The following is a 19,705-nucleotide window of genomic DNA, read 5'->3' as shown; positions in this document are numbered from 1 at the left end:
GGAGCGATGGGTGAGGACCGGCCCTGAGTCGGGGGTCCCACGGCCCGGCATAGGGGGCCACGGGCCTCGAGAGCTCCTGGCCCCCATCCCCGCACCCCGACCCCTCTGCTCCTTCCTCCCGCTCCCCTGGGCGTGGGCAGGCATTATCCCAGGGGACTCCTCCTGCCACGCCTGCCCCCTCACGCCAGGATGCCGCGGCCAGGCCACCCGGCGCCTCTAGGGGCTACAGAGAAGTCACATCAGCCTGATGCAAGAGAAGGGGACGTCAGGGCACAGTCCTGGCTGGGCCTTAAGATTCCCTTACAGTTCCCGGACCCGTTGTCCCAACCCAGGCCCCTTCCTGGCACTGTGGCCTCGGTTTCCCACTCCGGAGTGCCACCCCTCAGCTCATACCCCTTCGACAGCACCATGTGCCGCGGCGGGGCTGAGAGGCTACCACAGCCAGTGCCGGGCTCCAACCCGGGCCATGCCCCTGAGGACATGGGAGACATTAGGAGAGCTGGAGGTCAGGACCCCCTTGGGGCTCCACCCCTGCCGCCAGCACCTGGCATCATGACGTCACAAGGCAGGGAGGGATGCTTGTAAAAATCGGACAGGGGCAGTGCAGCTACACGCGAGCCAGGCATCCCGACCTCCTGTGAGGAGACGGCCACAAAAGACCTCTGTCCCCAGACCTCCCTGCCCCTCCCTGCCCCAAGCAGACGCAGACAGAGAGGAAAGAACCTTCATCGTCACAGGCCACCAGGTCCCTGCAGGTCACCCACGACATGCAGAGCCGTGTAGGCTCCCCTGCAAGTGTCCTGGGGAGCCCGTGAGGGGCCTGGGCTATGGAGAGCATTGCACCCGGTCTGCGGATGGGGAAGAGGAGACCCGGAGGGGTGCCCACACAGCCAAGTTCAACAGCAGCCTCGAGGCCTCTGCACACTGGACCACTTGTGCGCTGGGCGCGTGGGTGTGTTTGGTCCGCAAACATACATTACTTTTCTGTGTATATTTACTTCACTAATAAGTTTTTAATCATTAAGAAATGGGACTTTTCCTGTTTTCCCAGCTTCTCACCGGACGCGCTCCCAGCACGCCGCGGGTCCACCTGCCCGGCTCAGAGCCCTCCTGGCCCTTGCCCGGCACACAGCAGGGGTCCTGCACATCCGGTTCCGGCACCCCACCCGCCTCCCGCACCCCAGCGTTAAGGAGGTCTGTTACCTCTGCCCCGGGAGAAGGGGAAGGAAAAGGGGGACTGTCCCGAAGGGTGTCGGTCCCCATCCCCAGCTAGAGGCCCCAGGGAGCGAAGAGGGACACCCACCGCCAACGGCCCGGCCAGAAGCGGGGCATCGTCTGAGACTCGAGAGCCGGCCAGCTCTAGAGCACAGTGGGGGCAGGAGAGGATACCCAGACTGGGGAGGGTCCAGAACCTTCCGAGGAAGAATCCATGAGGACCAGAGGCAGGGGGGGGCCTTCACTGCAAACAGGGTCATATGCGGGGTCTGGAGGACACAGCGACACAGGCAGGCAAAGCCACCACCAACAGAGACACCCCACAGCACACCCAGGGTGACAGGCAGGAGCACATTCCCATTCATCACTGCCATGCTGTTCCCGGTCACCCAGAGCAAGGATCACCAGCCATCCCGTTCCGCCAGTGAGGTTTACGGCGCCCAGACTGCTGAGGCGCCCAGACCGCTGAGGATCCCCGCGGCCAGGTCCCCTGGCTCGTCGCCACTCACCCAGCCAAGGCAGGACCTGCCCGGGTAGGCGGAGCTAAAATTCCACACTGTGATTCTCTACCTTCTGAGGACCCCAGGGCTCTCTGATAAATGGATCCTCTCCCCGGACACAGACCCCACACAGGTGCGCACACAGTGCTCTCACCAAGACCTCATGACGTCCTCCTACCGGGGAGGACCCAGCTCCGGCCCGACGACCCCTTGCTAAAGCAAGCAGAGGCCAGGGGTAGCTGCTGACTTCTAGAAGCAAGCTCCCTGTGGCCACAGCTATTCAAGCACTAGTAGGGCACTACAGGGGAGGGGCTTCTGGGGAGACGCACCAGGCGTGAGCGTCATCGGGGGCCGGCCCCACAGACAAGCAGTCTCCCATTGGCAGCGGGCAGGGGAAGCCCTATGGAAGAGGTACCCCAGGGGTGGGCGGTGAGTGGCCAGAAACCCCAACACCCTGCGCCGCAGGAGAGGAGGCTGGGCTGGGGAGCAGGAGGGGGAGCTAGGGAGGGAGCTCCGGGGAGCTGCCCCAGGCACAAAAAATCCTAGCTCTGCTCTACTTTCTCCCCAAACTGGAAAGACCACATTTTCACCAAGGCTTACACTCTGGGCAGTTCAGGTGCACCCTTCAAAGGCCACAGATGGGGGGTGTTCAATTTCTTGTGCTTTTCCTAAAGTGAGGCTCTCGGGCAGGGGAGCCACCCTGGAGTGCCAGGGGTGGGTGGGTGGGCGGCGGGCAAGGTTCCTGCAGCCCGGACGGGCGTGGCCCCACCAGGCAGGCCTTTTCCAGAAGGAGCCGCTCCTGCTTCTGGGATGTTTGGAAAGCATGGCACGCTCCACTCCTGAGTCCCCAGAGGCACTCGCCTCACCCTAGTCCCCCGGGGAACTCACAGCAAGGGGGGCTTCCCCAGCTGACACAGGCACACCCACTCTCCTGGTGGCCTGCGCAGGGCCTGGGGAACCTTGGCCAACATGGCCCTGGGAGACACGGCGTCCTGGGGGCCGTTCTATCCCACCGGTGGAGAGACTCCTGGGCAGAACAGCCAGGATCCAGCCTGCCATGCAGACGACGGTGGGAGCAGGGCCAGACAGAAGAGAAGAGCAGAGAGCAGAGCAGAAAGGAGAGAAAGCTCTCAAGACAGCAGTCAGGACGGGTGGCGCTCTGCACGGAGCCTGGACAGAGCCGGCCAGGAGAGTGGGGGCAGAGGGCCGTGACGCACCATCGGCGACACGCGGAACTCACCTCCATGTCCTACGTCACAACGGGGAAACAGACAATAAGCAACAAATACAGTAGATTGGCCAGGTTAGCTCCTTGAAACATCAATGGGTGGTTTGGAAAAACAGCGGGGTATGAGGTCTGGGAGTGGGGGCTGTCACTTCACGTAAGATGGTCAGGACAGTCGCCTTAAGAAAGTGACAATGGGGCAAAGACGTGAAAGGTTGAGGGAAGGAGGAAGGGAAGGCACCACCAGCAGAGGGAATGGCCAGTGCAAAGGTCCTGGGGTGAGGCATGTGGGAGGAACACATGCTGGTCCTTTCCTGTGCACCCATATGCCCAAGACCCTCTCATCTCCCTGGGATGAGGTTAACTACAGCTCTGGGAAAGGGAACCTGACCTACCCCAGGTCACTCCGCCCGAGGACAATTTGTTGACTCAGAACCTGAACTTCTGGGCAGTGAGAAGGAATCGCGGGAAGAAAGAGTGCAACGCAAGAGGGAAGAATGGGGGCATGGGGTGGACAAGAGCAGGAGCCACTGGGCCAGGCCACCTCCCAGCTCCGGAACCCACACGGGTCACTGGGAAAAAACACACCGTCCCTGGGAGGCCACAGACGCCAGGGAAACCCTTTCGGAAAACACGGTAGCAACTAGTATCAAGGACCACAAAAATCCTAACCCTCCCCCTGGGGGGCACCCTCGCAGGAATCACCCCTGGGAGCACCCGAGGGAGGAGGACAATCCCGACTGCAGTACCGGCTGCTGCCCTATTTGTAACCAAAAACGAACAAAACAACTCCAAAGTCGGGGGTTACCAGACTGTCCTTTTAGCTTAACATCACACCCGCAGAACCATAGGAAAGTGGCTGCAGTGACATCGGAGAAGGGGCACGAAAACATGCTGGGTCCCAACACGCCCACCAGCCTGACTTTAAGCTGCGATCTGTACCGGCACAGTTAATGCCAGTGCGCAGGGCGGGAACGGAGACGGAACGGGACGCCAGGGAAGGCGACCTTGCCGGGTCTCTGGGTGGACAGACTTGTCCTGTGTTCACCCTGAATTCCGATTATGTTGCTACATAAATATGTTATCTGCGCCAATATATTTTTCAGGACCCAAAACAGAAGGACCATCAGACCGGGTCCGTGCTCCGAGTGTGAGCCCCGGAGACAGCCCAGGGCGACAGCCCAGACCTGCCCGCTCAGACGGCAACGTCTGGTCTGAAATGAGGGTGATCGTGGTACCTCCACTTCGGAGACTATGGGGCGTGACCCGGGCAATTCACCCAAAGGTCCGGCCCAGAAGCGGCACATCTGAAATGTTCAGCGGAGAGCAGCCGGGGCGGGTAGTAATTCCTTCCTCCGTCCAGCCCCGGGCCGGAGGACCAGACTTCGTGGGGCCTGCGTGGACGCAGACTCCGGGGGCCTGGCCTCTCGCCATGAGACCGGGGGCAAAACTTCAGAGGCAGGAAATGAGAGCCACTCTTAAAAGGCATCCCTGGCCCCGAGCAGACTGAATCCCCCAGCGAAATTCTCCCTTGGTTTAACCAGGCACAGATGACCCTTTCCATGACCCTGGATGTCCACGGCCCCTTCTTGCCACAACCCTCAGGATACCCCAAAGAGTCCTGTGGGTTCTCTGCCCCTCCCTGGTGGGGGACTGGGAGCAGGCCCTCCCACCTGTCTGGAGGCGGTCGGATGTTCCCGGCCCCCCCTCGGCGGAGCAGCGTCGGACAGAGGCCATCTCCTTCTCCCTCCTCCCTTGGGGACCAGGACCTGTGACCAATTCCCAGTCCCCACCGCAGTAGGATCGGGAGTCTGAAAACCCAGCGCCGGCCACTGCGCGCGACCCCGTGTAAGCATATCCAGCATTTATATATAGAATTCTTAGCAGATGTCTGGCCGTCATTCCAATGGCTGTATTTTACACCGTTTACATGGTTACACCGAACACAGCCCGCTCAAGGTAACCCAATCCTCTGCGACTCCACCAAAGAAGCCACAGTTTTGGTGCCTGCCTTCCTGATACCCGGCGAGCAATGTATCACTCCCTGGAGCAGCGAGGCCTGGGCACCAGCTGTGGCGGGGGCGGGGGGCTTTCGTCACACACCAGCCCTCAAGGGAGGGAAAGCTACGTGGGGCCACATTCAGGGAGCCTGTGTCAGTCGGGCAGGACACGTGCTGTGCGCATAGTTAACTTAAACAAGAAGAAATGGCAGGTGAGTGCCACAGACGGGAAGTACCCGGCGCCTGAAGGACAGCGAACCTCCGGCTGGACATGGTGGGCTTCCTGGAGGAAGTGAGACCAGACCCCTAAAGGATGAGTAAGACTGTGAATGCCGAGCGTGCCCAGGCTCAAGACCAAGATGCATCTTTGCACTCAAGGTAATTGTACTCATGACGGCTTAGAGGCAACTCACCCAGCACCTGACAGCTCTGGGGGTTTGAAGCAGTTTCTCGAAGTGGGTACGGACACGACCGGCCTGCACACCCCATCCCCAGCGGCAAGAGCTCCGGCACACCTCTCCTGCTTGGGCCACACCTCCAGCTACACCTGGGTCCACTCCCGCCTTCCCTCTGCTCTGCTCTCACCCTCCTGTCCAGCCCTGAACCAGCCCACACACGCCACTCGGGGCAGAGCCAGCCCCTCCGGATTCCTCCCCAGCACGTCCTGCTGTCTCGGGCCCACTGCGGACCGCTACGCGCTTTCACAACCGGCCCCCTGAGTTGCACGGGCTCTGCTGGGAGGTTTTATGAAATCTTACAGGGTTCTCAGTATGAAAAGGCAAGAGAAGTCACCGCGCAGCCGGTGGGAAGGAAGACACACAAGGATGCTTACTGCACTGCTGTCTCGGAGCGAAGGCCTGGCTTCAGGAGCGCATCGACGTTGCCGTGGGAGGCGGGTGCAGGGGGCGCTCGCATGACTGCGTGACCGTACTTCACGCCACGGGGCTGGATGCTTTTACGCAGTGAGGACGCTACATCTTCTGTGCTGAGTGTTTTAACACAACAACGTAAACCAAAATGGATGGTGCAGTAACATTACAGAACGTTACCAGCTACTGAAGAGAAAGACTTGGAACTCCCCGTAGAGCCTGCATTCGGGGTCTGTTTTATTTTATTTATTTATTTATTTATTTTAAAGATTTTATTTATTTATTTGACAGACAGAGATCACAAGCAAGCAGAGAGGCAGGCAGAGAGAGGGGGGGGGGGAGCAGGCTTCCCGCGGAGCAGAGAGCCCGACGCGGGGCTTGATCCCAGGACCCCGATATCATGACCCGAGCCGAAGGCAGCAGCCCAAACCACTGAGCCACCCAGGCGCCCCTCGGGGTCTGTTTTAAACACCGAGCTCTCATTAAACCATGTCGTGATGCGCTCCTTATCCGTGTATTTAAGCCAGTGTAGACTCACTATTACAGGTTACGATCCAATGTTCCCGTTAGCTCTGATGTCCATTCCTCCCTGCACTTGGACAGCGAGATTCCCTGCGCGCTGGCCTGGTGTGCTCTTGGCACCTCCCCACAGCCCCCCAAGGATTTCTTTACTTTTTGGCCCAATGATGCGCTCCTGACACAGGTGCCCCTTTCCCTCCCCAGGCCTGGCACCGGCCTCTCCTCTGACGAGCTCTGGCTCATCTCCGGGGAAAGTGAGCTTTGGAAGCCTGGACCTGGCCACGGGCTGTGCTCGCTGTCCCTGGGAAGTCACCGTCTCTGGGACTGTCGGGAGACAGAGCTAGGGAACACAAGCACGGGCCACCCGCATCATCTGCACACATCCAGTGTCTGGGCGGGCCACTCACCACGTTTGATCAGAGCCCCCAAGTCACTGGTGGAGCGTCTGTGGTCGTCCCTGGACACGCACGTGCACGCACAGGCAGAAGGAGCCATCGCCCGACCAGCGTGTCCCACTGAGAGGGACAGAGACAACACTCTTGCCACAGCGTTTCCACTCACACGGCAAGCCGGTGTCCTTTCTGCGGCCTTGGGAGCGCTGTGATGCTCACATTCCTGTGCCTGTGGGCGTGGTGTCACCCTTCCAAACGGTCCCCAGGCTGCAGTGCCCAGCGGCGTGGGTTCGCGTGGGAGGGATTTCCTTCGGGCACGACCCCCAGCACAGCGGCCTTGCGTTCCGGGCTCCTGACTCAGCCACGCATGCGATACGAGGGCTCTTTCAACGAAAGCCCGTGGGAAACTAGATTCCACGCAGCTCGCTGCTCGGTGGCCGAAGCTGTGTGACCAGAGGCTCCCGGGAAGCCAGCCCTGCATTTCCCCACCTTCGCTGATTCACATTGGCAGCGAGTTTCCAGAACGCACGACTATAGATAAGGAGAGATGGTCTGGTATACATACGCTTTTACACACGTGTGCTCCTAGAGCTAGTTCTGCGTCTCCTTCTGCGTGGGTCTGTGTGCACACGCAGTAAAAATCCCCCAGCACGCGTGGCACATTTCCCGGGGGCGCTTTCTAATTCTCCCCCTCGCTGGGCAGGTCAGCAGCTTCTCCGAACCGGACACGGGCCGTTGTGACCAGCGAGCCACTTATTTGCTCAGTATAACTGACTTCCCAGGCGCTCCGGCCTCTGCCGCTCACCGCACCCCTCCTAGCTTCTTGGTGGCCCGGCGCCGCAGGCCATGTCACTACCAGCACCTCCAGGCCGCACCCCGTCACCACCTAGTTTCCTCAGGTGCCAGGGGCCAGCATCTGGGCTGGGGGAAGGCAGGACACTGTGGACTCGTGCTGAATCCACAGACCAACGTGGAAGAAAGTTGCCTCTCTAGGATAGTGTGTTCCTATCCATGCACGTTGATTTTAATCTTGTTTAGGATCCTTCTATAAAATTATATCATTTTTCCAAACAGTCTTGTACGTTATTACTGAGAATCCTCGTCCAAACCATCATTAAAAAAAAAAAGTCGCAGGACTCCAACAGAGAGAAACTGCAGAATTCCCGCAACGGCTCTGATAAAGCAGACCTCAAAGGCACGCGGGCTGGCGCAGGGGCTCGTTGAAGGAGCTGTGGAAGCCTCTTCCCACCGCTGGGGCAGGAAAGTTCTATTTCCCCTTTGAGAGGAAATGCAGGAAAGGCGCTGATCTGGCTAAAAGGAGAGGGACGGAGGAGAAATCGGTGTGGCTTCCAAAGTGCGAGGGAACTCGGCTCCAAGTACAAGAATCCTAACCTTGACTGCTTAGCGCTGAAGTCAGGGATGTTAAAATGGCTGGAAATGCCTGTGGCTTGACTGTGAGCACCGGTCTCAGCAAAACCCCAGGGCAGCTTCTCATGGTAGCTTCCAGACTACGGTCATATTAAACGCCCAGACAACCTTTTATGTGAGCAGTTCCTCAAAGTTGGGAACCTCCCCAATGCGGGCTTCTGCACCCCGGGGCCCAGAGCAAGGGGGGCACCCTGTCACTGGGGCCAGAGGCCGCGGTGACCGTTATCCCAGCGACAGAGTCTCCCCTTCTATCTGGGGCTTCCCGCTCAACTAAGAGAGGCCCCTCCATGACACGTCCTGCAGTTCCACAACGTTCCAAAGGCGCGACTTGACATTTACAACAATAATAAATGTTGGGTTTCCTTTAACTGAACAGATGTTCTGCCTTTTATGGAAAGCTCAGGAAAGTCCAAGTGGTCAGACTGAATGGGCCGAGCCGGAGCGGAAACCTTGAGAACCTCTCCCAAAGCCCAGGGAAGACACCGCACCCCCAGCACCCCTCCCCGCACCTGCACTGTCACAGCCCCCAGAGCCCCCCCGACCCAGCTGTTCATCCTGGACCCAGTCCCCGAGGATCTGCCCAAACGCCTCTCCCACCCTCAACCTGGTCCCAGCCCCCAGGCTTCCCGCAGGACCCCACTCCCCCCAGAGAAGACCAAGGAGACCGGGCCCTCCCTGGTCCCACAGCCAACCCAGGTGAAAGCGGGGTCCTCCATGAGACTGCCCAGCTGGCGCCGTCTCCTTGGGGCAGGGATGGTCGCTGCCACCCATGGGCCCAGGCACAGCCCAGCCCAGCTGCCTGGGGGTGGGGGGGACGCACCTCCAAGGCTGGGCCTGGCACCTGGGGCTTCTGGCAGAGTGCTCTCCTGCTGCCCATCCTGTTCCAGGCGCTAGCCCGGGAACCACCCAGCCATCGATCAGGTCTGCTGACGGTTGCACAAGAATTACAAATAAATCTCCTATTTTGCTTCAAACCCAAAGCAGATACAGCCAAGGCTGGCATAAGACGATAACCCATTACAGAGGACCTGCTTATCTCTCCACTCCCACACCAAGGCCGCTTGGGATCAAAAGAAAGAGCTTTCATGACAAGTGTGGGGAGTTCAGAACAGACAAAACTTGAGTGGTGCCTCCTGGGACAAGGCGGGCAGGAAACAGTTAGAAAAAAGCTCGAGGAATCTTCCGGAACACCAGAAGGTCTACTCTCGACCTGGACTATGATGCCAAGCTGTGGACATTCATTGGCGAACGTCTCTGCTGAGGTGTACGCACATTGCTGGGTCAGAAGCGAGACCACACCCTCCCGTGTCCCAGCCAGTCACAGAGGTTGGTGCCAGCCCTCAGGCTTGCCTCGCACCTGCCGGGCTCCCAGAGTCTGCCCACCTGCTCCACCGTCCACAGGCTTGCCAGCCTGGGCTCACAGCGCCGCTCAGAGCCACCCGCTTCCTCTGGCTTGGTGACCCCATTTCTGCTGTCCCCAACGGCCATGCTAGGCTTCCTAACCCTAGCACACACGCGCATGTGCACAGACACACACACACACACACACACACACACACACACACACACGGTAATTAACTCTGAGGCCCAGGCAAGTTTCCAGAGCAGGGACCACATTGCAAAGGTCAGGGACACAGACAGACAGGAAAAGACAGGGGCAGGTTTAGGGGGTGGAGCAGGAAAGAAGAAATCAGTGGCAAAAGATACAAAGAAAATGAAGTTTCAGACACCTCAGAGCACAAAGAAGCTTAGAGGAAAGCCCTTAATTAGGGTTTCCATTAAATAGGGAAAAGGGCTGGTGGGGGGTCCCCGCTCACCCCCTGCGTGTGGGGGAGCTGTGCCCTGGGGTAGGCACGAGGACACTCCGGCCCGTGCTGAGGAAGAGCCTGGTCTCGGGTACTCCGCAAAGTCCTGGGAGGCAAGCAAAGGCCCAGGACCTGGCACGGACCCCGAGACCTGCCAGAGGGACCCTGAGTATCAGTCTGGAGTAGCCCACTACCGCCAGGGGCCACTGTGAGGTTCCCAACCCTGGCCCGAGTGACATGGGCCCCTTCCAGGGGTGACTGTGTGGCCCTAATTCCCACCCAGCATAGGCTCAGCCCTAACCCAGGACATGCGCAGGGATGACCATCAGATGGTCAGCAAGCCGCCCACCGTGCAAGTCCCGGAAACCACTTCTCAACTGAAGCCAGCGCCCCAGCACCAAGCCCCCACCCCAAGTCCCACACAGGTCAGCGGACCCCAGAGGGACTGGCATCTGCCGTGGGCCTACAGCTCATCACCCTGCACCCTAACCCAACTCGATCTCAAAACACATTCCACGCCGGCCTGACAGAGGAACAGGCTTATTTTTATTTTAATTTTTGGAGATGATGAATCTCTCCAGCAGCTCACTGAGGTCACACGGCAGGCAATGGGGGCAGGGGGGGGGGCTGAGGGGTGGAGCCCCTATCCTAACCTGGCTCTTTTCTCCACCGCCTCCGACCATGCCCCCCATCCCACCCAAGTCTATTTGAGGGGACAAATCCCAAAAGCAACCAACAAACAACCTCACGGAATGTCAAAGTTGACGAGTCTCACCCAGTCTCTGGATGGGAGTAGGTAGGAACTTCCTCTGACCTTGGACTCAGACATGAAGCTGGGCCACTCCCAACAGTCAGCAGAGTGAGACCACTGCCCAGAGGGGACAAGTGTGAAGAACCACACCAAAGCAGGTAACAGGAAGGAACAATGCTGGTGACATCCCCTGTCGGTCTGGGCACAGCCCAGCTCGCACACTGGTAACCACCCACCTGTAAAGTGAGTCTAGGGAGAGGGGACATAGTCTAGCATGAAATTGCCATTTTAAAGGCTCTGAGAAGGGCACCTGGGTGGCTCAGTGGGTTAAAGCCGCTGCCTTCGGCTCAGGTCATGGTCTCAGGGTCTTGGGATCGAGTCCCACATCGGGCTCTCTGCTCAGCAGGAGCCTGCTTCCCCCCCCGCCCCCTCTCTCTCTCTGCCTGCCTCTCCATCTACTTGTGATCTCTCTCTGTCAAATAAATAAATAAAATCTTTAAAATATATATATATATATAAAATTTTAAAAAAAAAATAAAGGCTCTGAGAAGTCCTGCAGTGAGGAAACGTATTTCACATCCTACACCCAGGACTTCCAGAGTGTATCTGATGAAAGAGCACCATGTAGTTTTAACCAAGGGGACACATTTTGAAAAATACTGGCCTGAAGGTGAAGTGAAACAGAAAACACAAAGCAAAACTGAACAGGAGCCATCAGGAGAGACTGGCCAGAAGCACCACAAATCTGAGCATGCCGGCCATATCCAGCTCGGCACACTCGCTTCCCAACCCCCAGCGACCTCCTCCCCTCCGCATGAACAGGAAGAATGATGTCCAAGGCTGGGGGCTTTCTGGGGCCACATGGTCTTCTGACCAGAGGATGTCAGTCCTATCAAAGAGGCTTTCTGCATCTGGCTACTGAGAAATCACCTACAAAACCACCCCAGACACACGTGACCCAACGAGCTCCATGACACTGGTCCTCACGGGCAAGAAAGCATCGTACCCACCAACACAGCACAGAACCAGAAACGACCCCAACTGCCTGGGACCCCAAGGCCACGTCCTTGAACGTAGCCCCAGAAGTGCACAGGGCCCCCAGAGCTGGTCCCAGTGCCAGGGAGGGAGGACACGGCCCACACCAGGGCCGGTTCCCAGAGACGAGTTGCCCTTCCTGAAAAGGAGCCCATGAACAGAGCCCACTGGTGGTGGATGTCAGGGTCTGGTTACAAGCACTGCAGAGATTTCCCTGGGAGGGAAAGTGCTTCTCCTGGAAGCCACCTCCACTACCAACTAACTATGTTTTAATTGGGCAGATATATCCATTTTGCTGCAGTGACCATGCAGGTGCTGACAGCTGCCGGGGCCGGAGCACAGGTCCGAGCACCTTCGAGGGAAGGAAGCGGGCGGCCAGGGCTCACCCACAGGCAGCCCAGGGTCCCCCTCCCGCCCCCTTGCTCTCTCGCACACGCGCACAGGCACTCTGCAAGCTCTAATTTAGCCCCTGTGGAATGCTACCAACTCAGGGATACCTAGGACAAGTTGGTAGGAAAGATGACATTTGATTTATGTTTGCAAATGTGCGTTTTTCACTAATTAGAAGGTTTAGGGCAGAGCAGGGGAAAATATGTATTTCAGAGTCCCAGTTTGACTTGCCAGAAACCAGCCAGTTACTAACATTCTTATTTTCGACAAAATATAGCATTCTGATTACATACCATTTCGGTTCAACAGCTCCCTGCTCCCGGAAGTGGCCCAAGGCCACGGCAGAGACTGACTCGGGGGCCCTGGGGGCCTGACCTGCTGGCCCAGTCCAGCAAAGGGGTTGGGGGCAGTGGCTTCCACCCAGCATCCTGCCCCATGCAAACAGGCACCACAGGACCGCTAGGGTTCCCACAGAAGGTGGGGCCACCCAGGAGCAACCTCTGGCCTCAGTACCCTTCCCACCCCCCCATAATGAAAGCCGCTTGTTGTACTGGGGGCCTGGCAGTCTATTTCCTTTAGAGATGACAGAAAACACTTTTATGATTCAAATGGCAGCGAAGGGGTAGGCAGTGGGGCCTCAGCTGGCCAATTTGTAGGCTCTAACCTTGGTCTACTCCTGTGGTTCCCCAGAGCGACTGCAGGGATTAAATGAGTCCACTGGACTCCCCTTACAACCTGCTCGGAACCCCATAAACGTGCAGGGACTAGAGCTGTGTTGTAGGTATTCTAAGGCAGGAGGCATCGACCAAAAAGTAAAGATCTCATGAGATGCACACCCTGTAGAGAACGTTCTTGATGGAGACCAGTATCAAAACCATCCTGAGTGCAAGCTGTTACGGGTCTCTTCGCCGTCCCTGGAAACCACCCAAGAAGCTTCTAAGGGTACTGCACGTGGGTGCACGCGTGTGTGGATCATGGGGGAGCGCAGGCAGAGTGTGCGGTTCACAGCTCCCAAGGAGCACACGCACCCCTCGTCACAAGTGGCAAAGGGGGCAGGTCCACCAGCCAGGGAAGGCCTGAGGCTCTGCTGACCCTGGTAACGCCCACCCAGTTCTACCTGGCTTTCCAGCCAGCTCGGGCTCTGCGCTGGGTCCTGGATCCCTGCCCTTTAGCCAGGGACCAGTATCAGATGCAAGAAAGAAGGGGCCAGATCAGCTCCAGGGAGCCCAGACAGTTCCACATCCCAGGGAGCACGGAGGCAGCGCACATCCAAGAATTTAGTACAAGGCCACACAGCAAACTCAAGATTCGGGAACAAAGGTGCAGAGCGCCCCGAGCCTCTAAGCGCCTCCCCCACCCCACACAAGCTCCCACCACGGCTGCCAAATCCGCAACAGTCAGCGGGGGTCTCTCTCGGGTCGTTTCCACTGAAGAGAGAAGGTGGGACCACTGGGGCCCTCCCCCCAGCCCCACTGGCGAGGAAGACGGCGCTTTCCCCGTGTGGTCACAGAGATCTCATTGTTCTCGGCAGAGAGGAAATAACTGAGCTCGGAACGCATTTTGGAATTGGCAGAAAAGAACATCTGGGAGAGGAAGCGCATTTCAGAAACAAACATACCTTTGTACCAGCTTTTATGTTCTTTCAGTGGTGCAAAAATAATAATAATAATAATAAAGGTGTGCCAAATTTACCATCCCTCTACAAAATCTCCTTTTTACGGGGCAAAACGGGGAGGCTCTGCTTTCAGATGATCTGCTGTTCCTGAACAAAGCAGCCCGCTGGGCACGGAGGCCCCGAGGCTGCGGCCAAGAGCTGAACAGAAGACCTCAGGCTCACGACGCCTCTGTCCCAGGCAGGGCAAGGTGGACAGACAAACCATCCTCCCGGTGGTCTGCTTCAACCTCTCGCCTCTCGGTCCCCACTACAGCCTCTCTGAGCACTGACATGCCTTGAAGGGCGGGATCCTCTGGGTCCCGAACGCAGGGCTGGGGGCTGCCTATAGAGCCCAGCACTGGGGACCAGCTCTGATTACCCTGGGAACAAGCCAGGGGTCGAGTCTGGAGTTTCATGAGAATGTGGAGAAGCCGAGCTCTGTCGGTGTGTGGGTGCAGGGATGCGGACCAGGGACTGAGGCACGACGGGACCAGGTATCCTGCCCAAGGTCACCCTCGCTAGTCAGCAACACACGAGAGCAAAGAGTGTGGCTTCTTGCCCAAGTACTTGAAGCTCATTCATTCTGCCTAATGGGACACTGAAATGACCCCAAGATCTCTCTGCAGAAGGGTCAGAGACACAGGAGAGACAAGGTCCCTCATAGGGACCCCCAAGGCATGGCAGTGACCCTGCCACACTCTAAGGAGGAGGGCCCATCCCTCAGCCTCTGTCCCTCGGGACAGTGGCCTCCCACCACCTGACCACATATCCGGGTCCCGGTTTCCAGGACAAGCCCTGCGTCCCCAGAGAGAAGAGGAAACAGAACAGAGAGGGGCCCCTGCAGCCTGGGGCTCCACACAGCTCCTCCTCAGGCAGAGCGAGCAGGTCCCAGAAGATTGTGGCTTTAGAGGGGGGACCCAGGTCAGACGGGGGGAGCAGCAGCCCCTCTGGTCATCCTGAGGGTCCTACCCCAGCCCTCACCCAGCAGCCCCCGGCGTCCTGGCACAACCTGTACAGGGTCCAGGTTCTCCTGAGTCAGCATTCCCATCTGTAGGAAGCGGGTAGGGACACGCAGAGTGCGCGGTTAGAACCACACAGCAACCCGGGAGTGGGAATCCACACTCCCTGAGGACCCCTCACGGGGACCCGTGGGTCCTAAGCGTGGAGTGCCACGTCTCCCTCACGACAGGGCCCAACACTCCTGTTGCAGACGGAGCGGGCAGTGCCGGGGTGGGGGGAGGGAGCCCCTGTCTCCCCACCCTCCACACACAGGCTCACTCTCCAAACCCAGGTCAGCACCCTGAGCCTCTTCGGGGACCACGGAGACGTAGCCAGCCCCCCTGCCTGCAGGGCTACTGTGGAGGTCGCAGCCGTGGAAAACCAGCCCGCCAGGCAGCGACGGCAAACACCGCAGGAAGGGAGGCCGCCGTGCTCTCCCGAGAGGGCGTGAGCCATGCCGAGGAAGCGGGGTCCAGACGGCACAGGGTGGGGGTGCCCTCCCCTCACGGCCTCTCCTCCAGGGCAGTCCCTGCTGGCCGAGGTTCGGAGCGTTCTAGTCCCGTGCCTGGCCCGGCCTGGGCGGACCATGAGGACAGGGCCATGGCCTGCCTGTGTTCATCCTGTTCCAGGGGCCTAGTTCTGGGCCAGGCACACAGGAGCACCTGCTAGGGGCTTAGATTACTCTCGGGCTAGAGGCAACAGGAAGTCAGGAAAGCCAGCCCCGGCTGCAGAGGGGACAGGCAGGTCCCACCTGGGCTCGCGGCCAGAGGGCAGGTGCAGAGGGAAGGGCAGGAGCTCAGGGCCTCGGGGCCTGAACTCCTCCTGTGGGCTGTGGCAGTGGGAGACCCGGTCTGGCACACGGGCTGGAAAGCAGCCTTTCTCACCAACTACCGAGTGCTTACTGAGCACAGGGCCCCCGTCTGCCACCCAGAGCAAAGGCACTGACCATCCACATCCCAGGGCGGGGAAGTCGGATGGAGCAGAGAGCTCGCCCGAGGGTGAAGACGTGGTGCCCGGGCTCCCTCCTCTGCCTTCAGCGGGGAACTGAAGGGGCAGGAACACTGACCAAGACGAGAGGGCCAGGGACAACTGCTGGCCAGCCAGGTGGCCGAGCCACTGCAGAAGACACCCTGCCCCCAGCCCAGGACGAACACAGACAACGGGGCAAAGAAAGCGGGGTCCCTAACAATTTCCTTCGAGGAGGGACAGGCAGGGGACATACTGGCAACACCCTAAAAATCGATGCCAGCAAATCCAGAGGATGGAATGAAACCCAAAGCGCCCTCAGCCACGCCTCTGACAGAGCAAAGATCCCAGGAGGCATCCCCATCCCCGAGGGACACGCACCGGCTCCCCCAGGCCTGGGGCTTCCAGAGCCCAGGCCCGCCGGGCTGCTCCAAGACGAGGAAGCAAATTCAGTGCCGAGGGACCAGGCTGGATGCGGCCGTTCACGCGGCCCAGCGCCCCGACTTCCCGTGAGTCTGAGCTCAGCTGGTTCCAGCCCAGCCACCACTCCGCTGGAGTTGAACCTGACTCCCGAATCCCCGAGGGCCCTCTCCCCGGAGAACAACAATTATGACTGTAATAATAACCCTAATAGCTAATAATTATTGAGCACTCACCGGGAGCCAGCCCCGTGTCAAGCACTCTGCAGCCTCGCCGCATCCTCGGGCGACGATTACCAGCCCCCGAGACGTGAGGAAACTGAGGCCCAGAGGAGCCGACTCACTTGCTCAAGGCCGCAGAGCTGAGAGCAGAGCCAGGAACATGGGCCGGGCCGGGCCGGGACAGGTGGCGGAGGCCTGCACCGCCTGGGGCTCCGGGCTCCCCAGGGGCTCCCCGCGCTCCCTGCTGGGATCCCTCTGACATCCCCCTCAACTGCTCACAGAGAACCTGGGGGAGGTGGCGGGGAAGGAGGCTAGGGTGCAGCATGTCCTCAGTCCAGGGGTCCAAGACTCTGCTGGGGGGCCAGCCCCTGAGTGGTGGGCAGCTGCTGGACGCAAACACCCACCATGCCTCGTGTGCGACAGTGGGGCGCCCTTCCCAAGTACTCACTGGTGACCCAGCTGGCCTTTGGGACTACAGGCAGGCAAGAAGAAACGAGGCCCACCTGTCTTCTCCACACCCACAAAGAGTGGAAGGGGGGGACCCTTTAACCAAATGTTAAAATGAGGACCTCGTGGACCGTGGACAGGAGCGCGTTCCTAACTCTGCCTTCCCATCTGCTTCTGCGTCTCGCTCTGCTCCACGACCTAGTACCACACGGGAAAACCCCGAACCCCTCCCGTGCCCAGATGCCAGCCATCTGGAAGAGACCTTCCTCCCTTACTGTGGTGACAGATGAGGGATTCCAGGCCCAGAGACCCTGGGCACTCTGTCTCGCAGGCCCACGGTCAGGCAGGACCCTAACGGGATCCCTGGGCCTGCGTGATGGGGGCGCCACCTCTGGTCCCGCTCTATGCTGATGGGGCTGGGGCCCCGGCAAGTCCTTGCTCCCTGGAGACATCTCAAGAACCGGGCCACGCAGGGATGCAGGAGCCCAGCAGGAGGGCTGCTTCGCGGCGGTGGGGAAGGAGGCATTTCGGAGCAGGTCCTTCTGGATCCTCCCAGGCAAGGGGACTGCTGGGGCCCAGCGCCCACCTCGTGGCCAGACCTGCCTGGATCCTGGAATGTTCCACTTCACCCACCAAATCGCTTACTCCCGGCCCAGGTCTACGACCCAAGGGACCACAGAGGCACTTCTGGTACAGAAAACGCTGAACAAAGACCCTCTGTGAGGGCAAAGGAACCCGAGACTGTTTCCGGCGCCCGAGCTTCCAGACCTTGCGGAGCTCCGACCGGCTCCACGGGCCACGTGCATGGCCAAATCAAGGGCCCTTTCCCTGAAAGGAGACAATCTTTCCAAACCAAGGGAAAATGTTTTTGAGACTAGAAATGGTAGCCCAGCAGACAAAAACTGCTCTTTTGCTTTAAGGGGTCCCCCCCACGCCCCCCGGAAGAAGGTGGGGACTACAGGAAAATGACCAGAGCCTCCTTCTGCTCCCTCTGCTACAGCCACCTGGGGACAACAAAGGCAGGGACCCCCCGAGCTGCAGAGGGCCCACGCCGCATCCTCCCCCGGGGACGGGGCCCTCTGTGCCCAGCCTGGCAGGTTGGGGGCCCGGGCAAAGAGTGACACGCTTCGGGGCTGTTCTGCTCAACAGAGGCAAGTCCAGGTGGTCACCTGCTGTGTGGGGAAAGGCAAGGCTGGGGCCACAGTCAGCACCGAGACGACCAGGCCCACGCTCCTCTCGGGCCGGTGGTGCCCACACAGGTCCCTGGTGCCAGGGCTGCTCCCTGGCAGGGCTGGGGAACCAGCCCCGCGGCCCTCGTGAACCAATACTTAACCCGCGCATGGGACAGGAGAACTCTGGACAAAGACAGATGACACGGGGACAGCCAGCACGACCCCCCACAGTGGGTAGTAGTTCATGGACACGGGACTCCATGATTAAGTGTGTCCAGGACGCAGCAGGTTTCTTGAAGTAAAACAGCTGATTTTTAGTGGGTCCTCTCAGAGGCCATGCCTCAGGGATACGGGTTTCTGGGGTGCCTGGGGGGCTCAGGGTGGTTAAGCCTCTGCCTTCACCTCAGGTCATGATCTCAGGGTCCTGGGATCGAGCCCCGCATCGGGCTCTGTGCTCAGCAGGGAGCCTGCTTCCCTCTCTCTCTCTCTGCCTGCCTCTCTGCCTACTCCTGATCTCTGATTGTCAACTAAATAAATAAAATCTTGGGGAAAAAAAAAAAGGAATACAGGTTTCTGGTGGCAGACTGGGCCCCACACTCAGCCCCACGCGGCCCCACAAGGCTTCTGCTATGTAGGACCGGTTGTTCTATAATCCAGGGACACAGCAGCACTGGATGCTACGATGGGGGTGGGAGTTCACCACGCTGTCGATCTAAGGATGTGTAAGATTTGCTCCCTGGACAGAGGAGGCCTTAGGAAGCGTCAGGACAGCCACCGAGCCTCTCCCCCATGCCAGACGGCAGGGGGAAGGCCAAGCATGAAGGCAGCCTCTGTCCCCAAGGTCCTCTCAGCGTGGGTGGGCCACGGAAGGTTCTAGACTCTAGAGGAGATGGACCTGTCCGGAGAAGTGCTCAGCCCAGGGAGCATAGGAGAGGGCTAACGCCAAACTAGGGGCCGTACGGAATACCAGGCCCAAAAGTTCCCACTTCAGATGTTGGGAAACTGGTGTCATTTTCTGAGAAGGGGAAGGACATGATGAAACGAGTTTTGGGAAAACATAATCTGGCCAGAGTGAAAGGTAAATGGGTGGGGGTGGGGGGGCAGTTCTAGAAGACCAGCTGGTGGAGTCTCCCACTCCAAGGGTGAGAACTGAGGGGACCGGCAGGTGAGGCCTCGGAGCCGGAGAAGTGGGGGGAGGGGTGGGAAGGAAAGGACCCGGGCTTTCCAACGTGCAGGAGGGAACAGAGCCCAGGCCCGTATCGCAGGGCAGAGGGAGAGCGGGTGTCAGGGTCGGCCCCGCGCTCCGGCCTCAGTAAGGGGGAATCTGGAGGAGGAGCGGAGACAGTTCTTTCGGAACTGATGTTCTGGAGAAAGTTCAGAGAAACGGCCTTCCCCCCAAAAAGCAACTTGCAAACACAGCTTGCTCTGGGGCCACCCCCATGCTCCCACCGTGGAGAAGGCCAGCTCCTCCCAGGGACGGCAGCTGCTGCCCGCGAACAGGCTGGAAAGCACCCAGGCCCCCGGCTGACATGTTCTGGCCAGGGCCACGCGCTCGGGCGGCCTTTAATGCCCGGTTGAGCAATTCCCTAAGACTTCTACTCTCGGCGGGTACCACCTCCCCACTGGGCTAATAAGGGGGTGCGAGCCAGGTAAGAAATTAAAGTCAGTCACATTTTGTTCTGGAATGAACTCGGGGA

General features: G+C 59.2%; 1 protein-coding gene across 1 annotated transcript in view; it reads right to left on the bottom strand.

The window, feature by feature from the left end:
* Nucleotides 1-19,705, bottom strand: part of LRP5 (LDL receptor related protein 5) — a 97,786-nt gene that overhangs the window by 70,580 nt on the left and 7,501 nt on the right. The gene's annotated exons all lie outside the window — the stretch shown is intronic.

Source organism: Mustela nivalis (genome assembly GCF_964662115.1).
Source record: "Mustela nivalis genome assembly, chromosome: 9".
NCBI classification, from domain to species: Eukaryota; Metazoa; Chordata; class Mammalia; order Carnivora; family Mustelidae; genus Mustela; species Mustela nivalis.
This window is presented reverse-complemented; position numbering and strand designations above follow the sequence as displayed.